The sequence below is a fragment of the Phascolarctos cinereus genome, unplaced genomic scaffold (genome assembly GCF_003287225.1).
Source record: "Phascolarctos cinereus isolate Bilbo 61053 unplaced genomic scaffold, phaCin_HiC Scaffold_5;HRSCAF=322, whole genome shotgun sequence".
Lineage (NCBI taxonomy): Eukaryota > Metazoa > Chordata > Mammalia > Diprotodontia > Phascolarctidae > Phascolarctos > Phascolarctos cinereus.
The window spans coordinates 67,664,526-67,688,157 of NW_027555958.1; the positions used below are offsets into that span (position 1 = coordinate 67,664,526).

The 23,632-nt window shown below is 36.4% G+C and overlaps 1 pseudogene; it reads right to left on the reverse strand.

Moving 5' to 3' along the window:
• Positions 1 to 15,867: 15,867 nt before the first annotated feature.
• On the reverse strand, positions 15,868 to 17,480 carry LOC110216723 (cyclic AMP-dependent transcription factor ATF-5-like; annotated as a pseudogene).
• Between the last annotated feature and the right edge of the window lie 6,152 nt (positions 17,481 to 23,632).

Consider the following 23,632-nt stretch of genomic DNA (forward strand, 5'->3'; position numbering starts at 1 on the left):
TATACATACACACACACTTCAATGGCTCTGTTATGTAACTGAAGTGGGTACTCTAGTTTCAATAGTATTATGGATCACTACCCAGTCATGCCTTCTCATCCCATTATTCTACAATCAATCAAGAATTATTAAGCGTCGCTATGCTCCATGCATTGTGCTAGTAGCTAAAGGCATAATGACAATGAAATAATTTCTAATAATAATTACTTTAATTTTAATTTTATTTATAATAATAAAAATTATTCCTGAAGAAGCTTACATTCCGGTGAAAATGGCAACATGGCCATATATTGACAGGTATAAAACAGGTCTATGTTAACATCACCAGGGAGAGGCATCAGCAAGTGAAGCAGTCAGTTGCTTCTCTGTGTATATCACTAAATCCTACTGTAGCAAGTAAGCTCTGGCTTCACAACCCAAGAGTCAGGCTACCTCCATTTTCTCTTTGGGGTTCTTGGATTACCATGAAGAATTTAGGATGTTTCTCCTCTAATGCTCTTGACCCAATCCCCAAATGATTGTGGTTTTCCTTTTATTTAGATATTGTTGACTAGTACCTCAGTTCTATTCAATCACTTAATGTCAGTGACCTTTAACAAAGATCTATGTACTTCAAAGTTAGAGCAAGAACAAAAGTACAAACAGTGTCCCACCAAAAAAATGATAAAAAACAATTTCTTGAGATATAATATCTAAGTTCTTTTTTTGTCATGGAATTATTGCAAGGAAAGGATTGTTGAATAGAGTGAAAGCAGGTGCAGACACGATGGCTAAATCCAGAAATTATTTTAATGCGAAGACAAGAGATATTTTTTCCATATTCCTGACACAAACTAAAATTTCACTAATGTACAGAACTCCTAGTAAAACAATTCTTTTTCTCAGATGTTTGGCAATGTAGGATATTATAAAGCTGTCTGGAATACTAAGCAGTCGAGTGACTTATTCATGGTTACATAGTTACTTCAACTTGAAGGTATTCTTGAGTACAAGTTATCCAAACTCCACACCATGCAATAAAACTTTAAAAAGAAGTAAGAAAAAAAAGAAATGAAGGTCAAAAATTGTTGAACATTGTGAAAACTGAGCAACATTCCAAAAAAGGAGCTAGACTATTTCTTGACAGGTATGAAGTCACTTATGAACAAGTCTGTACTAGTTCTATCTGTCTGTAGTCAGATGATCAGTTTGTTAGATAAGAGATAAAAATCAATGGAATATATGACAAAAATGAAAAGATACTATGTCACTGCAAAAGACTGAACCTGAGTTATTATGAAACTTTTATTTGTTTATTAAACAAATTATTGACTCTACAAAATGGGAAATATATAAATGAAAATACATTATCATGGACTACTATCATTTCCTCCAGAAGATTAAGTGATCTAAAGAAAATGCCACAATATGGAGATTGAAAGGACCCAGAAACCAAAATAGCTGGAAAATATCACCTCCATGCCATTTACAGATATAACATAAGTAAGAGAAGCATATGCTTAGAATAGAAATTGATTCATAAAGCCTTATGAGGAATGTGATGGAGATAAAAGAATAAATAGTGACATAAGGCCTACTTAAACAATTTAGAAATGGAGCTGGAAGGAAGAAAATAAATAAATGAAAACAAGAATAGACCTTTAAGCATTTTTGTAATAATCTAAGTTCACAATCAATGACATTGGAATTATCACAGCAATAGTAACACCTCAAACCCGGATATAATTCAGTGGAATAATACTTTAGAAAATAATGATAGTTGATAATATGAAATACTTTAAGGTTCACATATCACTTTAAATGTATTCTCTCACTTCTTCCTCACAACCCACATAACCAGTAAGATAAGTACTGAAGATATTATTACTCTCATTTTAAAGATAAAGAAACTGAGGCTTCAGATTAAATGGCTTGCCCTTGGTCACACAAAGAATAAGTGGCACATTTGGGATTCAGATTTAAACTCTGTTTCCCAAAGAAATCATAAAAAGGGGAAAATAACCTACATGTATAAAAATATTTATAGTAGCTCTTCTTGTGGTGGCAAAAAATTGAAAACTGAGGGGATGCCCATCAGCTGTGGGATGGCTGAACAAGCTACATATGAATGCAAAGGAATGCTATTGTGCAATAAGAAATGATGAACAGGAACTCTTCAGAAAAAGCTGGAAAGACTTGTGCAAAGTGAAATGAGTAGAACCTAGAAACATTGTACACAGTATTGGCAACACTGTGTGATGATCAAACTATGAATGATCAGACTCTTCTACAAGTACAAAGGAGTCGCAAAGGGAAATGCTATCCACATCCAGATAAAGAATTGATGGATTTGGAAGCAGATGGAAGAATAGTTTTTTACACTTACTTTATTCTTTTTTGTGTTTTTTTCACAACTGACAAATATGAAAATGCATTTCACATGATAGCACATGTATAATCTATATCAAATTGCTTACCATTTTAGGAAGAGGAGAGGTAAGGGTGGGAGGGAGAAATTTTAGAACTCAAAATCTTGTAAAGATGATTGCTAAAAATGGTCTTGACATGCAATTGGGAAAAATACTATTAAAAAAGAATCGACCTCCTAAAAGAAAACCCAATATGAAAACTCCTGGAAGCGTTATAGGTGTACCCAGAGATTCCAGGCCAATGAAAAAATAGTGCAAATAGCCAGAAGGATAGAATTTAAGTACCATGGAGACATAGTTAAGGTCACACATGATTTAGCAGCCACCGTTATAAAGAAATAGAGAGCTTGGCATATGATTTTTTTTCCCAGAAGGCAAAGGATATAGTTTTATGGTTAAGTACCTCATTCAGCAAAACATAGCATAGTTCCATGGGGGAAGACTTGACTTTAATGAAATAGGTAACTTCCAAATATTCCCAATGAAAAGACCAGAGCTGTGTAGATAATTTGGAGTTCAAACACAGGAGTTAAGAGAAATTTTAAAAGGTAATCATGAACATGAATGATAAAAGGCTAAAACAAGGATGAATTGTTTGCATTAAATTATGAGGAAATGATACATATTCACTCTGAATCCTACCAAAATCAGGGCCATAGATGGAGGGTAATAAGACAAGACCTTGGAGTGGTTCTGTTATGTCTTGATGATCTTATTAGAATAATGGAAAGAGAGCAGAAGAAGAATATGGAAAAGTGAGAGCAGAAGGGGAAAGAAAATTATCTTATATAATCAGAGTGAGCAGAGAGACATCTATACAAATAAGGAACAGGGAATGGAGGATATAAAATTTATCCAAATATATTTCCCATTTCATCAAATAACTCACAAATTCTATTCTTTTAGCTTTTGGTTCATTTATACAAAATAATATGAGTGTATTCCCATTTAGATACTAAAATTTCATCTTTTTTATCTTCAAGTAATAAATATCACAGTGGAGTGGGAAAAAAATAAAACATCTAGACTTATAGTCAGAGCATCTAGAAATGAATTCCTGGTCTCTCTGTGTGACATAGGCCCCATCAGTTCTTCTCTACTTCTTTTCAAAGTATACAAGGGAGAAGGCTAGTGTTGTGGAAAGAGTATTGGATTGGGAGTTGCAGGGCCAGATTATCTCTGTTAATTTGAACAAGTCACTTAACTTTGCTGACATGATTTCTCATTATCTGTAAAATGAAGGGGTTAGGTCAGATAATACCTAAGATCCTTTTCAGGTCCTAAATGCTAGGTTTTTTTAAAGTTCATTAACTTCCTAGAAGCCAGAAGTCATGGTCAGGGCTGCGACTAAGAATCCTTGATAGTTGCTAGTTTGAGCCAATTACATAGACAAGAATTCAAACATAGTAATTAGGAATGTTAAGAAGAGTTAGGAATGTTGAGTTTTCGGAAAGAGAAAATAAGGGGTGAAAACCAAGACAACCTGAATAAACAATCATAAAATAAAATCAGAAGGCTTAGTGAAAGCCATAAAGCCATGAATGAGTTGATGAAATTACTTCATTGTGGAGATAAGTTATTGAGGAATGAGGTACATGACCTTTTGGATGGTATTACACTCTACTTACTGTTTTAAAACCCAGAGCAAGGATAGAATATTGAGGCCACAATGACCAAGATAACATGGCTGAACAAGTTATAATATGTGGCTGTGATCAAATAATATTGTGCTGTAAGACATGATGAAGGGCATAGTTTCAGAGAAACATGGGAAGACATATGAACCGATACAGAGTAAAGTGAATAGAATCAGGAGAAAAATATAAAGACTATCATTTGACAAATGATGAATATATAATGCTTATTCTCCAAATCTAAGTTTGTAACTATGTGCTGTATTGGTGATGCTATTGAAAATGACATTTATGTTGTTAGTAATTAAAAGGAGAAAACATTTGAAATGTATGAGTGGTGCAATTCACAGGAAAATTAAAACTGAAAAAATTATCCCAACACATTATCTTAAGTTTTCTTTCTTTACAAAGAACTTCAGTTGGTAGCACCTTTAAAGGTTTGTAAATACTATTCTATGGTAGTTTTCATTAAGCAGTGTTTTTCTCTACAAATACTCCTTGATTTTGATTGCATGTTTTCATTTGAATTTCCCCATTTGATTTGGGAGTATGAAAGGGCTATGACTGTGTGTTGTTCTCTGTGCAATACATTTACTGTTAGAGGTACAAATGACACTTTTAAAATTTAAGTATTGATTCAAATCCATAAAACCTTGAAGGTTAAAAAAAAAAGCTATTCCTGGTGTGAGTATTTCAAACAGAGAGAATTTCAAGGATGAAAGAATAATGATGCAGGGGTGGTGATTTGTTTTTATTTTTTAGATTTATAGACTATCTTTCCTTTGAAGAACTCATGTTACCATGTACCACATCAATTTTAAGACAGTATAGTGCCACTAAGCAGAAAAGGATTTTCTAAAGTTTTCATGCTGAAATTAATGGAGAATGGAGCTGTAAGGGAAGATACCAGTAGGGGAAATCAAAGAAAAAGTGGTACGCAGACAAAAGAAAAGAGAAAGAGTCATAACAATCTAAAATAAATAGATTGTATAATCCAAGTCCCTACCTCAGAATGATAGACTTTTAATAAAGCATAAAAATAGGTGTTCTGTGTATACATTGTAGACATCTAAATGTCTAATAATAGTGTGCTCTCTTTCATATATAAAATGGTGCTGGTGTTTTAGTGTCAGTGAGCTAGTTATTCAAAGTTGTATGCTTTCCTTTTCCCCAAGGATTGTTAATTAATTTGAACTGATCTAGTCATATTCTAGACATATTGTGGCAAAAGACTGACCAGTTATAATTTCTAAGACTTTTTTCATAGAACTGAACAAAGCTAGCATAAGAAAGGTCTTTTGACCTGGCCTCTGATCTCTACATTTTAGCCAAGTAAGGTAACCAACCACAGAAATGTTTCTGTTAAATCATGATGCTTAAATCCATGCCAATAAAAAGATGAAACTGAGGGAAGAAGAGACTGAGGCAGAGCAAAGGGTTCTGCTACAGGTGAATTTTTGGTTTTATAATCTTCTGTGCCATATAATCACATTTATAGAGTTGGAAAGGACTTTAGAAAGCACTTGATCCAACTCTCTCACTTCACAGAAGAGAAAACTGAGGACCCTTACTGCCTAAGTGATTTGTCCAAGCTCACACAAGTAGCAAGTGACAGACTTGGGATTTAAATTCAGATTCCATGACTCAGAGTTCAGTATTCTTTCCAATGAGCTCTCACTGAATTAAAGAACTTCATCAGTCCTAATATTCATATGATCACACATATACAGAGATATCTATAGAAAGTCAAGTCAGTAAAAAAATTGTTAAGCACTTATTATATTCACTTACACTGTGCTAAGCACTAGGGATCCAAAGAAAGGCAAAAGAAGTGCCTGCACTTAAGGTACTCACAATCTAATAGGGGAAACACCATGCAAAGAACAATGTACAAACAAAAGGCACATAGGATAAAGAGGACACCATTCCAGAAGGAAGTCAGTAGGATTACCATCCTTCTGTTTTTAGTAAAGAAAGAAATACGTTAAGAATAAACATTCACAATGGCCAATACTTTTAACTTACTCTAACAATAACATTTCACCAAAACTCATCAAGGCCCATTGGCATGTTCTTTCCTATCAAACATTTTCTGAATCTTTACATCCCATTGCAGTTAGGTTCCATCCTCTCATTTAGATCAGGATTTTGAAACTCATAAACTTTCTATAAAATCTCATAGTACTTAAACATGGAGCCAGCCAACAATATCCCAAAGGGCTTTTGAGACCTTCTACCTGCAAGACATCGCTTTACTCATACATACACGACCAAACCAAAGACAGCAATCACAAAACAGAAATACTTTTTAAAAGGGATCACAACGGGGAATGGAACCAAGAGTAAATAAAGGCTTGAAAAGAAACGAGTATTTCATTGGGGGGGGAATAACTTTTTAAATGATGTTGGGAAGAGATGAACACCACTGGGATCTGTTAATTGTATTTAAGCATCTCTACCTTATAGATTAAAAATAGTCCACTTCAGACATGACATTGGTCAGCTACATTCTCATGGGATAATTTGGGAGATAATTCATTGCGTGGGGAGGATATTGAAAGATATAGTAGTAGACAGAAGCTTATTTATGTACAGACCCATTAATTCATACACATATAAATAGTCAGTAGCCAGCAGGTTCAATGAGGAAAGCAGATATGCTCTGTGTTTGTTAAGCCACTGGAGTGTGTAAAATGAAATCATCCAAAGAACTTTCTCTAAAAAGGCATTATTTTCTATCACACCAAAAAGATTCAGTATTGTTCAATACTTTCTTTGTACACGATGGCACCTTGTATAATTTATTTCAGCATAATTAACCTTTTTTTTTCTTTTGTGGCACAATCTGAGTTGTTGAGTTCTGGCTGAATGTTGAGTGCTGGTGAAAATAACTCTCCTGTCCCTTTCTTATTTATTCTTATTCACTTAGTATGGTCTTTCACATTTTCTGTAAGATTCTGACATTGTGAGATCCTCACTACTTTTAGTATTTTCTGGGCAGAAACTGGGTTCTCAGTTGTTCTCATTGTCTTTTATAATGGCTGTATGGGGTGTTCACTTAAAATGTGTCCAAAGGGGGAAACAATCAGCAGTTATTTGTCTGGCAGTGGCTCCTAATCTTTGTACACCTTTTATAAACACATTTTATAAATAATTAATAAACATATTTAATAAATAAACATATTTGCTCAGATCTTTTCCATAGTACTTACTTCAGTATAATTAAAGTGAGCTTAATCTTACACTTAGTTGTTATAAAACATATTAATAAAGTCTTTGATCCCTTCTAAATGAAATACATATGCTGAACTCTTTAAAAAGCTCCTTCAGGTAAAGAATTGCTTTCATTGTTTTAGGAGCTTGCCTTCCTTGCCTGATCCATGGTCTCCTCTATTCTGCCATAAGTTCAGGCTATGACCTGTCCCTCAAACCCCAACTAGGCATTCAGGAGACAGAACATGAAGACATAGTGGGTAGGTGGGAATTAAGATTTTGATGGGGAAAAGTAGATTTATTTTTTAGCAATGAGCCTGGCCTAGACCATATTTTCTCCATTGATAAATTTGTCATTTGGAACAAAATAAAAATCCTTGCTAATGTCAAGATGCATCATATTTATTTATCCTCTTAATTCTAACAGGTCCAGCACCCTGTCAGGAGGAAATTATATTGGTTTTCTAAAATTTGTTCAGCACAAACAATGCTGATGATTAGCCAATACCTTGTGATCTTTTAGGGATTGCCAAATATGATTGATAGATTGTTTCAGTATCTTTCCCAGAGTCAAAGGTAAATTGAGAGTATTATGACATACAGAGCCATCAGCTACATAGACTCCATGTTTTCTAGTCCTCATCTTCAGGGACATTTTCAAGCTCCCATTATTTCTCCAACTTGATAGATTCAGATTTTAAATACCTTTGAATAGTTGACATGAAGACCTACTAAAAAAGACACATACCCACAATTTAAGTAACTTTCCATCAACGATTTCTTATCAACATATACTCAGTGCTAATATATATGTATGTACATATGTATATATGTATATATGTATGCATGTATGCATGCGTGCATGTATATTTGATCTCATTGATGTAGATAATTCCTCTAATGATTCTATTCATGTCCCATCCATGCCTACTAATCCTATGGATTTCCACAAGTTTACCATAGAGGTTTTCTTCACCATGTTTTGGGTCTTCGTTGCTTTCTTTTAAAATTTCAAGGATAACAGAGTAGCATGAGTGTGGTCCATAGGCTGTCCTTTGCTTGTTCTATGTGATTGGAACCTATCTTCTTTTCTGTTTAAGCTATCGAAGTGTAAATCCTCATAATCACACATGATTACTGATCCAGTTAGTTATGTAACCAGAATTTACTCTTATTTATTCAGATTATAATTTTCAGAAAAAAAAATCTTAATTATAAAGACAGTTTACAATGGAAAGAACACTGAATTTGAAGTTCAATCCCAGGTTCAAACTGCACATTTGTCACTAATACCTCTGTTACCTTGAGCAAAACACTTAACATCTTTAGGTCTCAGTTTCTTCATCTATAAAGTTAGACCACTAAGTATGCTTCCCTCTGCAAGTCTGTGAGCCTTCACTATTTATGCGTAAGAGTAGATGTTTCTATGCCTACCATGAATTAATATAAGTGAACCTCAGGACATCTAAAGAGTATCAATCAAGGAAGTACTTTTTACAAATATTATCTCATTCAATGCTCATATGAACCCTCTAAGATAAGGGTCATTATTTTCCCTATTTTAGAGTTGAGGAAACTGAGGCATATAAAACTTAAGCGACTTACCCAGAGTCACATAGCTTGTAAGTGTTTGAGGCTGGATTTAAATGCAAGTCCTCTTGACTCAAGGTCTAGTTTCCTTTTTGCTGTGCCACTTGGATGCTTACTGGTTCTTCTTCTGCATATCTGACTGCTTCATATTCCCTTTTGTTTGTTCTTTATGCAGGTCATGCAGAGTAACCATGAGTATCCCTGAAGGCTCTAGCCTAGAAAATCTATTTTCATATGTTATCTGAAATTGTCAACTCAGGTGGGTGCAATTATCATCTCCATGCAGATAATTCCCAACTCTATAGAACAAACATTAGCCTCTCCTCTGAGATTTAGTTTTACATGACCAACTGCGTTTTGTACATCTTGACCTGAATGCTTATTGGCATTTCAAACTCAATCTGTCCGAATCTAAACTCATTATCTTCTCTCAAAAAAAATTTTCAGTTTCATTTTTACTGTTGAAGACATTGACACGCTCTCAATCACCTAGGCTTACAACCTAATTGATATCCACAACTCCTGACTCTTGCTTTTGCCATATTTAAATCTGTGGCCAAATCTGGTTATTTCTGCTTTTAAAACAATGTCCTTCTACCCATTCATACAGCCACCATGCTGATTCATGCTCTCAGCATTTATTTCCTGAACTACTTAAAAAAAATTTAAAAATGTTTTTCTTGAAGTGTTCTGTTTTTCGCATCATCATAATTATCCATGTCATCTTTGTCTATCCTCCCACAAGGCACATCTCATATAACAAATAGCATTTTCAAAGAAAAAAAATCAACACAATTCATTGAAACATTGAAAAAGTTTAAAAATATGTGCAGTGTGTAGTAGCTCTGGACCTCCTATTTTAACAAAAGGATAGGTTGGGAATGTCTTCTCATATCTCTTCATTCAAGTTATGCTGGACCTTTATAATGTTACATTTGCCTTTAATTTTTTTTTTTTGTAAGTGGTTGTGGAGTACTGAATGGAGTATAAGGCCTAGTGTCAGGAAGACGTGAGTTCAAATTTGGACTCAGACACTTACAAGTCATGTGAACTTGGGCAAGTCACAACCTCTGTCTATTTTCTCAATGATAAAATGGGAATAATAACAGCACCTACCTCTCAAGTTTATTGTAAAAATGAAAAGAGATAGTATTTATAAAATGCTTTGCACAGTGCCTGGCACATTGTAAGTACTGTACAAATGCTATCATCATCATCATCATCATCATCATCATCATCATCATTTGCTAGTTATTATACATATACATATATTATTGACTTGACTCTGCTTACTTCACTTTGTATCAGTTCATATAGATCTTTCCTTGCTTTTCTGAATTTATTATATATGTATATGAACATACACACATATATGTGTGTATATCCTTTCTTAGAGCATAATCATGTAGTACAATTTGTTTTGCTCTTTTTCCAATTGATGTGTACCTACTTTGATTCCAATTCTCTGTTATCACAAAAAAAAAAACCTATTACAAATATTTTGCTGTGTATAGGGGCTTTCTTCTACTTAATGGCTTCCTTGCTATATAAGCCCAGTAATGGAATCCCCAGTTCCAAGGGAATACATATTTTGGTCACTTTATTGACAAATTTCCAAATTGTTTTCCAAAATGTTTGCACTATTTCACAGCTCCACCAATAATATATTAGTGTGCTTGTCAATCCACAACCCCCTTCAACATTGATTATTACAATTTGTGTGATTTTTGCCCATTCACAGGGTGTGAGGTAGAACCTCCAGTTTGTTTTGACTTGCATTTTCTTATTATTAGTGATTTGTAAAATTTCTTCACATGTTTTTAATACTTTAGAAATTTTTGAGAAATAATTGTTAGTATCCTTTGACCACTTATCTATTGGAGAATGGTTGTTATAGATAGATAAATACATAGATAGACATACAGACATACATGCAGACAGACAGACAGACAGAGAGACAGATAGATAGATAGATAGATAGATAGATAGATAGATAGATAGATAGATAGATAGATGGATGGATGGATAAAGTTATATATCTTGCATACCAAGCCCAGGAATTTGATACGAAGATTTTTTTTCTATTTGACCACGCCATTCTTATGCTAGGTGCATTAATATTGTCAGTGGAAAAGCTTTTCAAAAGTTTTGGATAATCAAAATGTTTTGTTTTTGTTTTTGTTTTTGTTTTTGTAATTCTCTTTCTTTCTTTCTCTCTCTCTCTCTCTCTCTCTCTCTCTCTCTCTCTCTCTCTCTCTCTTTCTCTCTGTCTTTCTATCTCTCTCTTTCTCCTTCCCTCATATATCTCCTCATAACTGTGAGAGGTATAAGATCTGAATTTCATAACTTTTTTTTACTTTTATATAAATTTATTTATTTTTAGTTTTCAATATTCACTTCCACAAGTTTTGAGTTCCAAATTTCTCACCCCTCCCACCACCCCAAGATGGCATGCATTCTGAATACCCTTCCCCTGGTCTGCCTTCTCTTCTATCTCTCCCCCTCCCTTCTCTTATCCCCTTCCCCTTCTATTTTCCTGTAGAGCAGGATAGACTTCTGTACCCCATTTCCTGTATTTCTTATTTCCAAGTTGCATGTGAAAACATTTTTTTAAAACTTGTGTTTTTAAAACTTTGAGTTCCAAATTTTCTCCCTTCCTCTCTCCCCAACCACCCTCATTGAAAAGGCAAGCAACTCAATATAGGTTGTACATGTGCAGTTATGCAAAACACTTCCTTAGTAGACATGTTGTGAAAAACTAACTCTATTTCCCTTAATCCTATCCTGCCCTCCCATTTATTCTATTCTTTCTTTTGACCCTGTCCCTCCTCAGAAGTATTTGCTTCTGATTACCTTTCCCAATCTGCCCTCCTCTCTATCACCCCCTGCTCTCTTGTCCCCTTCTCCCCCTATTTTCCTGTAGGGTAAGACAGATTTCCATACCCAATTGAATGTGTATGTTATTCTCCTTAAGCCAAATCCTATGAGAATAAGATTCCTCATTCCCTCTCACCTTCCCCTGTTTCCCCTCCACTGTGAAGACTTTTCTTTTCTGTTTTTTTTTGTGAGATAATTTACCCCATTCTACCTCTCCGTTTTTTCTTCTCCGAGTATAATCCTCCCTCATCCCTTAATTTTATTCTCCAGATATGACCCCTTAATCTTCAACTCACCCTGTGCCCTCTATCTATCTATCTATCTATCTATACATACATACATACAATTTTTTTCCTTCAACTACCCTAATACTGACAAAGTTCTCATGAGTTACAAATATCATCTTTCCATGCAGGAATGTAAACAGTTCAATCTTAATAAGTCTCTTATGATTTCTCTTTCCTGTTTACCTCTTCATGTTCCACTGGAGTCCTGTATTTGAAAGTCAAATTTTCTATTCAGCTCTGGTCTTTTCATCAGGAATGCTTGAAAGTCCTCTATTTCACTGAATGACCATTTTTTTTCCCCTGAAGGATTATACTCAGTTTTGCTGGATAGGTGATTCTTGGTTGTAATCCTGTCTCCTTTGCCCTCTGGAATATTATATTCCATGCCCTGCAGTCCTTTAATGTAGAAGCTGCTACATCTTGTGTTATCCTGATTGTGTTTCCACAGTACTTGAATTGTTTCCTTCTGGCAGCTTGTAATATTTTCTCCTTGACCTGGGAACTCTGGAATTTGGCTACAATATTCCTAGGAGTTTTCCTTTGGGGATCTCTTTCAGGAGGAGATCTGTGGATTCTTTCAATTTCTATTTTGCCCTCTGGTTCTAATATCAGGGCAGTTTTCCTTGATAATTTCTTGAAAGATGATGTCTAGGCTCTTTTTTTGATCATGGCTTTCAGATAGTCCAATAATTTTTAAATTCTCTCTCCTGGATCTATTTTCCAGGTCAGTTGTTTTTCCAATGAGATATTTCACATTGTTTTCTAATTTTTCATTCTTTTGGATTTGTTTTACAGTGTCTTGATTTCTCATAAAGTCACTGTCTTCCAATTGCTCTATTCTAATTTTTAAGGAAGTATTTTCTTCAGTAATCTTTTGGACTTCCTTTTCCATTTGGCCAATTTTTCTTTTTAAGGCATTTTTTTCCCCATTAGCTTTTTGGACCTCTTTTGCCATTTGGGTTAGGCTGTTTTTTAAGGTGTTATTTTCTTCAGTATTTTTTGGGGTCTCCTTTAGCAAGCTGTTGACTTGTTTTTCATGATTTTCTTGCATCACTCTCATTTCTCTTCCCAGTTTTTCCTCTACTTCCCTTACTTGCTTCTCAAAACCCCTTTTGAGCTCTTCCAAGGCCTGGGACTGATTCATATTTTTCTTGGAGGCTTTGGATGTAGGAGCTTTGATTTTGTTGTCTTCTTCTGGTTGTATATTTTGATCTTCTTTTTCACCAAAGTAAGATAATATAGTCTGACTCTTTTTGCGCTGCTTACTCATGATCCCAGCCAATTACTTGAGTTTTAAACTCTTTGTTAAGGTAAGAGTCTGCTTCCAATGTGGAGAGTGTACTGTCCCAAGCTTCTTCAGAGATACTTGTAGGGACCTGTAAATTTTCAGTTCTTCCAAGGTGGTATGATAAGGGGTGAGGTGTTGACTCCTTTCCTGGCCTGTGACCACAAGTATTCCTTTCTGTCCTGTAACTGTGAGGAGGGGTCTTTCTCCACAGCCACTACAAGCTCCACCAAGCCAGCGCTCCTCCTCACCCCAGCACTGCTGCCCAGAACTGTGACCCAGATCCAAACACGGGCAAAGCAAGAGATTCCTGCCTCAGCACTGGCAAAGAGATCCCTGAAATCCCTCTCTGATCAACCACTAGATTCCCCCTCAGTCTGTGGGCCAGAAGCTTGGGAAGCAGCTGTCCTCCTCCTCCCAGGGCCAAGCTCTTGGGGAATGGAGCTGAAACCCCTCCTTCCTCTCTGATCACAGACAGAAACAGACTTTTCCCACTGACCTTCTAAGTTGTCTTTGGCATTCATGGATTGAGGAGTCTGGAAACCTCCACAGCTGCCCACGATTCAGTCCTCTGAGGCCTGCTCCAGGTTTGCTGTGGCCTGCGCACCCACGCTGCGCTAAGCTCCCAGCCCGGCGCGATACACCTTTCTGATCAATCATCCAGGTTGTCTTGGGCTGGAAATTTGGTTCAGTCTGTCTTTTTGTGGGTTCTGCTGCTTCAGAATTTGTTTAGAGCCATTTTTTATGAATATTTGGAGGGGTTTGGGGGAAAGCTCAATCAAGTCACTGCTTTCACTCCGCCATCTTGGCTCCGCCCCTTGCATCTCATAATTTTTAATAGCATGAGCTTTAATATTAACATTATGTATCTACTGAGAATATATTGTGCAATATCATGTTAGATGTTGGTCTAAGCCTAATTTCTGAGAGACTGATTTCTGGTTTGCCCTGAAGTTTTCAAGTTATTTGTTTTGTTTTTGTTTGGTTTTTTTGCCCCAAGTAATATATGCTCTCACTTTCTCAAACACTGAGTTATTGAATTCCATTTTTTCCTGACTCCCTTTTTTTAGTCTGTTCCAAGCTTTTTATGATGTTCAAAAAGTCCCTCTATTCCCATATTTTGTAGGTTTTTTAAGTTAAAAAAAGAGTATTGTATTTCATCAAGGATTTTTTTCTGAATCTATTGAGGTGATCATATTGTTTTGGAGGTTTGGGATTTTAATATGATTAATTATGTTGTTTCTTCCCCCTGAATGTTGAATCATTTTTGCATATGTGGCATAAATCCCACTTCATCATAATGAATGATTTATTGGGTAATTTGTTATAGTCTTTTTTTTTCAGAAATTTGTTTAAAATATTATGAATAGAAAAAGAACAAATTAAAAATTGTCAATTAAACACCAACTTGGAGATCCTGAAAATCAAAGGAGAGATCAATAAAATCATTAAGAAAACCATTGAAATAATAAATAAAACTAGGAGCTGGTTATTTGAAAAAACAGATAAACAATTGATTAATTTGATTTTTAAAAAGAAAGAAGAAAATCAAATTACCAACATCAAAAATGAAAAGGTTTAATTCACCAACAGCGAAGATGAAATTAAAGCAAATATTAGGAGCTATTTTACCCAAATATATGTCAATAAATCTAGCAATCTGAGTGAAATTAGATAGATATTTATAAAAAAAAATTAAATTGCCCAGATTAACAGAAGAGGAAATAGAATACTTAAATCACCATATCTTATAAAAAGAAAATGAACAAACTATCAATGATCTCCCTAAGAAAAAAATCCCCTGGACTAGATGGATTCAGAAGTGAATTCTACCAAATATCTAGGGAACAATTTATTCTAATATTAAATATAGTATTTGGAAAAAAATGGCAAAGAATGAGTACTACCAAATTCATTTTAGGACACAAATATGGTGCTGATACCTAAACCAGGAAGAGCAAAAACAGAAAAAAATAAATTATAGACCAATGTCCCTAATGAATATTGATGCAAAACATTTAAATAAAATACTAGTAAGGATATTACAGCAATATGTCACCACAATTATACACTATGACTAGGTAGGATTTATAAGAGGAATGCAGGGCTTGTTCAATTTTAGGAAAAGTATGAGCATAATTAACCGTATCAATAGCAACAACAAAAAGAAAAGCATGATTATCTCAATAGATGCAGAAAAAGCTTTTTTTTTCCCCAGGACAATCTGTTTGTAAGTTACAAATCCCCAGGCCCAGGTGTGGCTCCTCCCCTTTCCCCTCCCACCTCATCTCCCAGCCAATACCCATCACCATCCCTTGTCCAACCATCCCCCCAGCCCCAGCCCCTTTGGCCTAATCTTCAAATGAGGCCTGAGAGGTGTTTTAGAGCCCCAGACTTGGAGGGAAAGTTCCCCCTTAACTTCTTTCCTGAGGTTAATGCCCACCCCTTCACCAAGGCATATTTATAGAAGAGAGCCTCCCTGGGTGGGGAGGGGTTCCATTCACTTGCAAGGCCTAGCCTTTGCCCTGCCCTCTCCATGAGACAGGAAGTAAGGCCAGGAAGGCCCCTATGTGCTAAGTGCTCCTTAGCCTCTGGCTTCAGGCCTTGTACACCTTGATGAGCAGGTCTTTCATTTACTGGATCTCTCGCTCCACAGACTCTGCCCATTCCTGAAGCTCCCAGTTTCGGCTTCTAGATCCTGGGAGCTCGCCTTCCAGGGCCTCCCCCTCAGCCTGTTTCCCCTGGTGGTACCTCAGTGCAGCTGACTTGTTCTGGTCACGTTTTTTCTGTTTGCAGTCCCCCCTGGAGGAGTGTATGGGGTAAGGGGCTGGCCGGGGGCTGAGGAGGTGGGCAGTGGGGCTCAACAGACCTCCCCACTTTCTCCTCAAACCCCCCAGACTCCCCACTACAGTAGAAGGTCAGCAGATCAAGGGTATCCAGATGTTGTGGTCTGAGAGGTTGTGACTCCTCAAAGACTGAAGTACAGGATGACTGGGTCATTTGGAATGAATTCACAGATTCAAGCATTCTTGGAGTCAAGTTGGCAAAAAGTTTATTGTTACACTTTTCAGTGGGCAAGGATTCTTAAGGATCCTGTAACCTTACAGTGGTACAGTTAAAGTTTATATAGGATAAAATACAATAAAACATGTGCCAAATATGCTAACTAGGTGATTCAGAGTGGGATTAGGGAGTAGTTAAGGAGTGGTCAATTCTTAAAAGAACATGCACTTCTTGTACCTACTGCACAGACACTTTACCCAGAGTTCACTAGGAAAAGCCCACAAGGGAGGGCCACGTGGAGGTGTGGTTTTAAGCCTGCTACTTCATTAAGTTAACTAGTGATCAGGGACAACTGAGAGTCGTCCAGTCTACCACCAATCAATGTCTTGTTTGACAAGATAGATATAGGGAGTGTACATATGTCTTAAGTCTAGAATACAGTTAATGAGGAGCCTGGGATGTAGATAATGAGGTAGGGCAGTAGTATAGATAGTCCAGTGGGTAAGAATGTATGATGCAGTGCAAAGCCAGTTCAAACCAATAATTCCTTCAGGTGCTGTTTGTAACTGCACCAAGTAAAGAGATAAGGGTCTTGCTAGGGCCCACTCATGAGTAATTGCTAGGCACAGTGCCCTTGGTCTGGGGAGAAACTGTCAGGGATAGTGTTTCTGAGGCTAGGGAGAAATTGGGGTCCAAGCACAAGCACCCAAACACAAGCATCCAAGCACCCCATCACAGAGGGCCTGGAGGAGGTCAAAGGGGAGGGAAGAGGAAGGGGCACAGGCACTGGGGAATGGGGTGGGAGCTGAGCATCCAAGAAGAAGTCCTCCATCTGCTCCAGCTCCTTCTTAAGCAGGGAGGCCATGGCCTCGAGGTCTGGAGGAGAAGGAGATGGAGATGTTGGCTGGAGGCCACTGAGGGGGTATTGGGGGCTCCAGAGGGAGCAGGGCAGTAAAGTCCACCTGCTCAGTCATCCAGTCTGAGAAGCCATCACCTGCCAGGGGCTTACTCCCCCCAGAAAGCACCCCATCCAGGGCTCCCCCCAGGGCCTCATAGGGACCCAGGGGGCAGGGGCCAGGGGCCAGGGGACAGGGGGAGCTTCCAGTAGTCCTCGCCAGCACAGCCCACTAGCTGGGAGCAAGGCCCTATCCAGCTCGAGCCCTAGGACTGCCAGGAGAGACATGGCGGTCAGGACTACACAGGTCGGGGTTTCGGAGGCCCAGGCAAGGCCCAGCTGGAGAAGGAGGCTCCGGGGAGGGTGACAGCTGCTCAGTGGAAGGGTGGCAGAAGTAGAGGACTCCATGGCTGCAACGGAGGGCATGGAGGTGGCAAATGTCCAGGCGGAGGAGGAGGCAGCCTGAGAAGAGGGAGCTACAGGGCCATGGCCTAGGCAGGCGGGCGGGAGAACTGACTGGGTGGGAATTCCTGCGGCAAGTGGAGAGAAGGGGAATGAGGCAGCCTCGCGAGCAGGAGTGGATATAGGGCTGACCGCAGCTCCACAGAGCCCCAGAAAAAGCTTTTGACAAAATACAAGTCAATCCTATTAAAAACACTAGAGGGGGCAGCTAGGTGGCACCGGCCCTGGATTCAGGAGGACCTGAGTTCAACTAGTTGGCAAGTCACTTAACTCCCATTGCCCAACCAAAAAACAAACAAACAAAAACACTAGAAAGCATAGTGATAAAGAGAGTTTTCTTTAACATGACCTGTGGTATCTATCTAAAACCAAGAGTAAGCATTATTTGTAAGATAAATAAGCTACAGGTATTTCCAATAAGAACAGGGGTGAAGCAAGGATACACATTATCACCACTATTTTTCAGTATTGTTCTAGAAATGCTAGCTATAGCTATGAATTAGAATAGGTAATGTGGTACACTCTTTGTAGATAATATGATGGAATCAGCTAAACAAAACCTAATTGAAATGATTATCAATTTCATCAAATTTGCAGCATATAAAATAAAGGTACAGTTATCAGAATTTCTATATATTATCCACAAAATCTAGAAGTAAGAAATAGAAAGAAAAATTCCATTTAAAATAACTGCAGAAATATAAAAAAACTTGGGAGTCTACCTTCCAAGACAAACCCAGGAGCTATATGGATGTAATTACAAAACGCCGTTTACACAAATAAAGTAATATTAATTGCTCATTGGTAGGCCAAGTCAATGTAACAAAAGTGAAAATTCTCCCTAAATTATTTAACTTATTCAGAGCCATACCAAATTATCAAAACTATTTTATAAATCATTTTATAATTTTTAAAAAATATATATATTTTATGGAGTTAGAAAAAATTAATGATAATGCATCTGGAAGAAGAAAAAAGGTCAAGGCTATCAAGGGAATCAATGAAAAAAAAATCTGAAGGAAGGTAGCTTAGTGGTACCAAATCTCAAACTGGATTAAAAAGTGAAAATCATCAAAACAGTCTGGTACTAGCTAAGAAGTATGGTGGTGAATCAGTGAAATAGTGTGGCTGGACAATACATAGTAGTAAATGATCACAGTAATCTAGAGTTTAACAAACCCAATGATTCAAGATTTTGGGGAAAGAAATCACTACTTGACAAAAATTTCTGGGAAAATGGGAAAGCAGTTTGGGGCAGCTAGGTGGTGCAGTGGATAGAGCACTGGCTCTGAAGTCAGGAGGACCTGAGTTCAAATCCGTCCTTAGACCAAACACTTGTCACTTACTAGCTGTGTGACCCTGGACAAGTCACTTAACCCCAATTGCCTAAAAAAAAAATGAGAAAGCAGTTTGGCAAAACCTAGGTGTAGACAAATACCTTACACTGCATACTGAGATAAGGTCAAATGGGTACATTATCTACACATAAAAGCTAATTTCATGAGCAAACTAGGGGAACATGGCATATTTTACCTGGATATTGAAAAAGGAAGAATTTATGGATAAGGAAAATTTTTATGACCAAACAAGAGATAGGGAGCATTATGAGATGTTTAATAGATAATTTGATTAATCAAATTAAAAAGGTTTTACACAAATAAAACCAATGCAGCCAAAATTAGAAGGAAAACATGAAATTGGACATTTTTATATCAAGTTTCTCTGATAAAGGACTCATTTCTAAATATTTAGAAAACCGAGTTAAATTGATAAAAACATGAATTGGTCAGTGGTTAAAGGATGTGAATAGGCTGTTTTCAGAAGAAAAAACAAAGTTATCTATAATCATATAAAAAATGCTCTAAAATATTGTTGATTTGAGGAATACAAATTAAAACAACTATGTAGTACCATTTAATACCTATCAGATTGGTCAAATGACATAAAAGGAAAATAGCCAATTCTGGAGGGAATGTGGAAAAATTAAGACACTAAAGCACTTTTGGTGGAGTTGTGAACTAATCCAACTATTCTGTAGAACAATCTGGAACGTTGCCCAAAGGACTATAAAATTTTGCATACTTTTTGACATAGAAATACTATTAGGTCTGTATCCCAAATTTATCAAAGAAAAAGAAAAAAAGGACCCATCTATATAAAAAATATTTATCATAGCTCTTTTAGTGATGGCAAAAAATTGGAAATTAAGGAGGTGCCTGTCAATTCAGGAATGGTTGAACAAATTGTGCTATGTGATTATGATGGAATACCATTGTGCTATAAGAAATGATGAGCAGGATGATGTCAGAAAAACCTGAGAAAACTTACATGAACTATTGCAAAGTGAAATGAGAAGAACTAGGAGAATATTGTACACAGTAACCACAGTATTGTAATAATTGTCAACTGTGAATGACTTACCTATTCTGATCAATACAATGATAAAAGACAATTTCAAAGGACTCATGAGGAAAAATATAATCCACCTCCAGAGAAAGAATTGATGGAGATTGAATGTCCATTGAAGCATTGTTTGTTGTTTGTTTTACCTTCTTATTCTTAGTGGGGTTTTTTCTGTTTTGTTTGCAACATGACAGATATGGAAATGTTTTAAATGACTACCCATGTATAATCTATAGCAAATTGATTATTTTCTCAAGGAGTAGAAGGGGAAGGATTGAAAGAGAGAGAATATGGAATTCAATTTTTTTAATGAATGTTAAAATTTTTGTTTATACATAATTGAAAAGAAACAAAATTAAAAATATTGCAAAAATAAAAATTTTGAATCAGTACTCACTAATGATATTGGCCTATAATTTTCTTTCTCTATTTTGTTTTTCTCTCTGTTTTAGATATTAGAACTATGTCTCACAAAAGTATTCCAGTAGGGTGCTTTCTCAGTTTTTGAGCATAATTTGAGAAGTATGGGTACTAACTCTTCTTTAAAAGTTTGATAGAATTCTGTGAAATCCTAAGTACTGGCTATGTCTATTTCCTTTTCTGAGTTTGGGTATATTTAGTCTTTTGTTAGTTTGAGTATTTTATATTTTTGAAGGTATTCCTCTATTTCTTCTGTGTTCTTCATTTTCTTAGCATCTAAGTATACTGAATATGTTCTGATTATTCTTTTCATTTCTTCTGGTTTTGTTGTGATTTCACTTTGCTCATTTGCTAATTTATTGATTTTCTTTCCTACACACTTCCCCTTAATCAGATTTATGAAATGCATGTTGATTTTATTACTTTTCAAAGACCCAGTTTTCAGTTTTATTTACCATTTCTATAAGATTTTTTTTCTGTTTCCAATTCATCTATTTTTTCCCGCTAACTCAATATTTTATTATTTCTCTTTTCTGCTTATTTTAGGTTTGTTGATTTGTTGGCTTTCTAATTTTTAATGTTTATTTAATTGAAATATATTTTTAATTCATCTCTCTGCCTCTAGTCTCTCTCCACTGCAATCCTTTCTTTGACTCTGCTGCTGAAGATATTGTTCTAAGTCAAGGGTCTCATCATGCCACTGACGATATTAAACTCAAATGGCTTTGTACCTCTAAGATCAAATACAAAGTATTCTCCTTAATATTTAAAACTCTTCACAACCTGTCCTTTCTCTACCTTTTCAGTTTTCTTGCCTTTTCTTCCCTTCCATGTACTCTGTGATCTATCTGCACTGGCCACCTTTCTGTTCCTTACACATGACACTCCATCTCCCTTCTATCTGAGTTTTTGCACTTGCTCTCCCTTGCCTGAATGTCCTCTCACATTATCTCTACCTACTAACTTCCCTAATTTCCTTCAAGACTCAGACCAAATCCTGTCTTTTGAAGGAAACCCTTCCTAGCTTCTCTACTGGCCACCTTCCTCTCTGATTTGCACAGGGACACACAGCTGAGTATTCTTTCATTACTTTTGTTTATTATTATTATTATTATTGTTGTTGTTGTTATTATTATTATTATTTATTAATTTTAGATGGCTTACTTGTGTCTCATCTTGTTTCAGGCCTGAATGTTAAAGATCACACTGACCTGTCCCTGATCCAGCCCTGAATATAAGCTGTGTGTTCCTGTGCAAGTCTCTTAATCCTTCTAAGCATGAGTTTCTCTGCATTTTAAAAATGGAGCTAATAATAACTGCCATCATCTATTTCACAGAGTTTTTGTGGGAAAAGTGCTTTCCAAAGTGATATATAAATGTAAGCTAGTGCTAGCTTTCTTTTTGGTCTAAGAAAATGGCAAAATGTTCTTTCTCATCCCTTATTTATTTAAAGAACATGGCATTTAGGCCTTTATAAAACTAGTTTTTACAATCCCAGGATGACCCCAACCCCAGAGTCTGATTGAATAGGAAAAGAAAAATCTTCAGTCAAATCATGTAAGACAACTGAACATGTAGAAGACAGACTTAAACCAGGAAGGCAAAACCATTAAAAATCACCTGAGAGTTGCCCTATATCATTACTTCCCCACTCAAATTTAATTCAAAACTTTTTTTTTCCTACAAAACTGCCAAAATAATCTCCTTGAGGCCTCTGCCTTACCATCTCCGCTGCTCAAAAACATCCAGTGGAACCCTATGGTTCCCTTTAGGACAAAATACAAACTCCTCCACCAGCCAATTAATATTCTCAAAAATCTGGCTTTAAACTGTCTTTTTCCTGCTTTTTAAAATATTATTTCTCTTCATTCCCCATAGACCCTAAGTTTCTAGGAGAACATAAGATTCTTGAAAAAGGGGCAAGTTCTCTTTCTTTTTGTATTTCTAGAATATAGCATGGTACCTTTCATATATTAGACCCTTAATGTTTGTTGAACTTAATTAACTTTGTGATTTTGACTTTTCATTCAATTAATAATCAGTGTATCCATTACACTATATGTCAGGAACTCTGCAAGCATTAGGGGTGCAATTTATCTCTTCCTTGTGCTTGGTTTTCCATCTCATGGCTCTATGCATTTGCACAAGTCATATCCCACAACACTACTCAGAATTTTCATCTTATTTTCAATCTTGGCTCAGATGTCATCCCATCCACGAAGTATTTTTATTTTATTTTACTTTTTAACTTGTGTTTTTAAAACTTTGGGTTACAAATTTTCTCCCTTCCTCCCTCCCCACCCACCCTCATTGAAAAGGCAAGTATCTCAATACAGGTTATAGATGTGTAGTCATGCAAAACATTTCCATAGTAGTTATGTTGTGAAAAACTAAGTATATTTCCCTTCATCCTATCCTACCCCCCCATTTATTCTATTCTCTCTTTTGACCCTGTCCCTCCTCAGAAGTGTTTGCTTCTGATTATCCCCTCCCCCAATATACCCTCCCCTCTACCAACCCCCTGCTCTCTTATCCCCTTCCTCCCTTATTTTTTTGAAGGGTAAGATAGATTTCCATACTCCATTTTGTATGTTATTCCCTCCTTAAGCCAAATTCTATGATAAAAAGATTTACTCATTCCCTCTCACCTTCCCCCATTTTATTTTCCAGATATCACCCCTTCATTTTCAGCTCGCCCTGTGCCCTCTATCTATCTATCTATCCATACATACATACATACACATAATCTTTTTCCTCCCACTAACCTAATACTGACAAAGGACTCATGAGTTACAAATATCATCTTTCCATGAAGGTATGCAAACAGTTCAACCTTCATAAGTCTCTTAAGATTTCTCTTTCCCATTTACCTCTTCCATGTTTCACTTGAGTCTTGTATTTGAAAGTCAATTTTTCTATTCAGCTCTGGTCTTTTCCTCAAAGAATGCTTGAAAGTCCCCTATTTCACTGAATGACAATTTTTTACCCTGAAGGATTATACTCAGTTTTGCTGGGTAGGTGATTCTTAGTTGTAATCTTGTCTCCTTTGCCCTCCAGAATATCATACTCCATGCCCTCTGGTCCCTTAATGTAGAAGCTGCTAAATCTTGTGTTATCCTGATTGTGTTTCCACAATACTTGAATTGTTTCTTTCT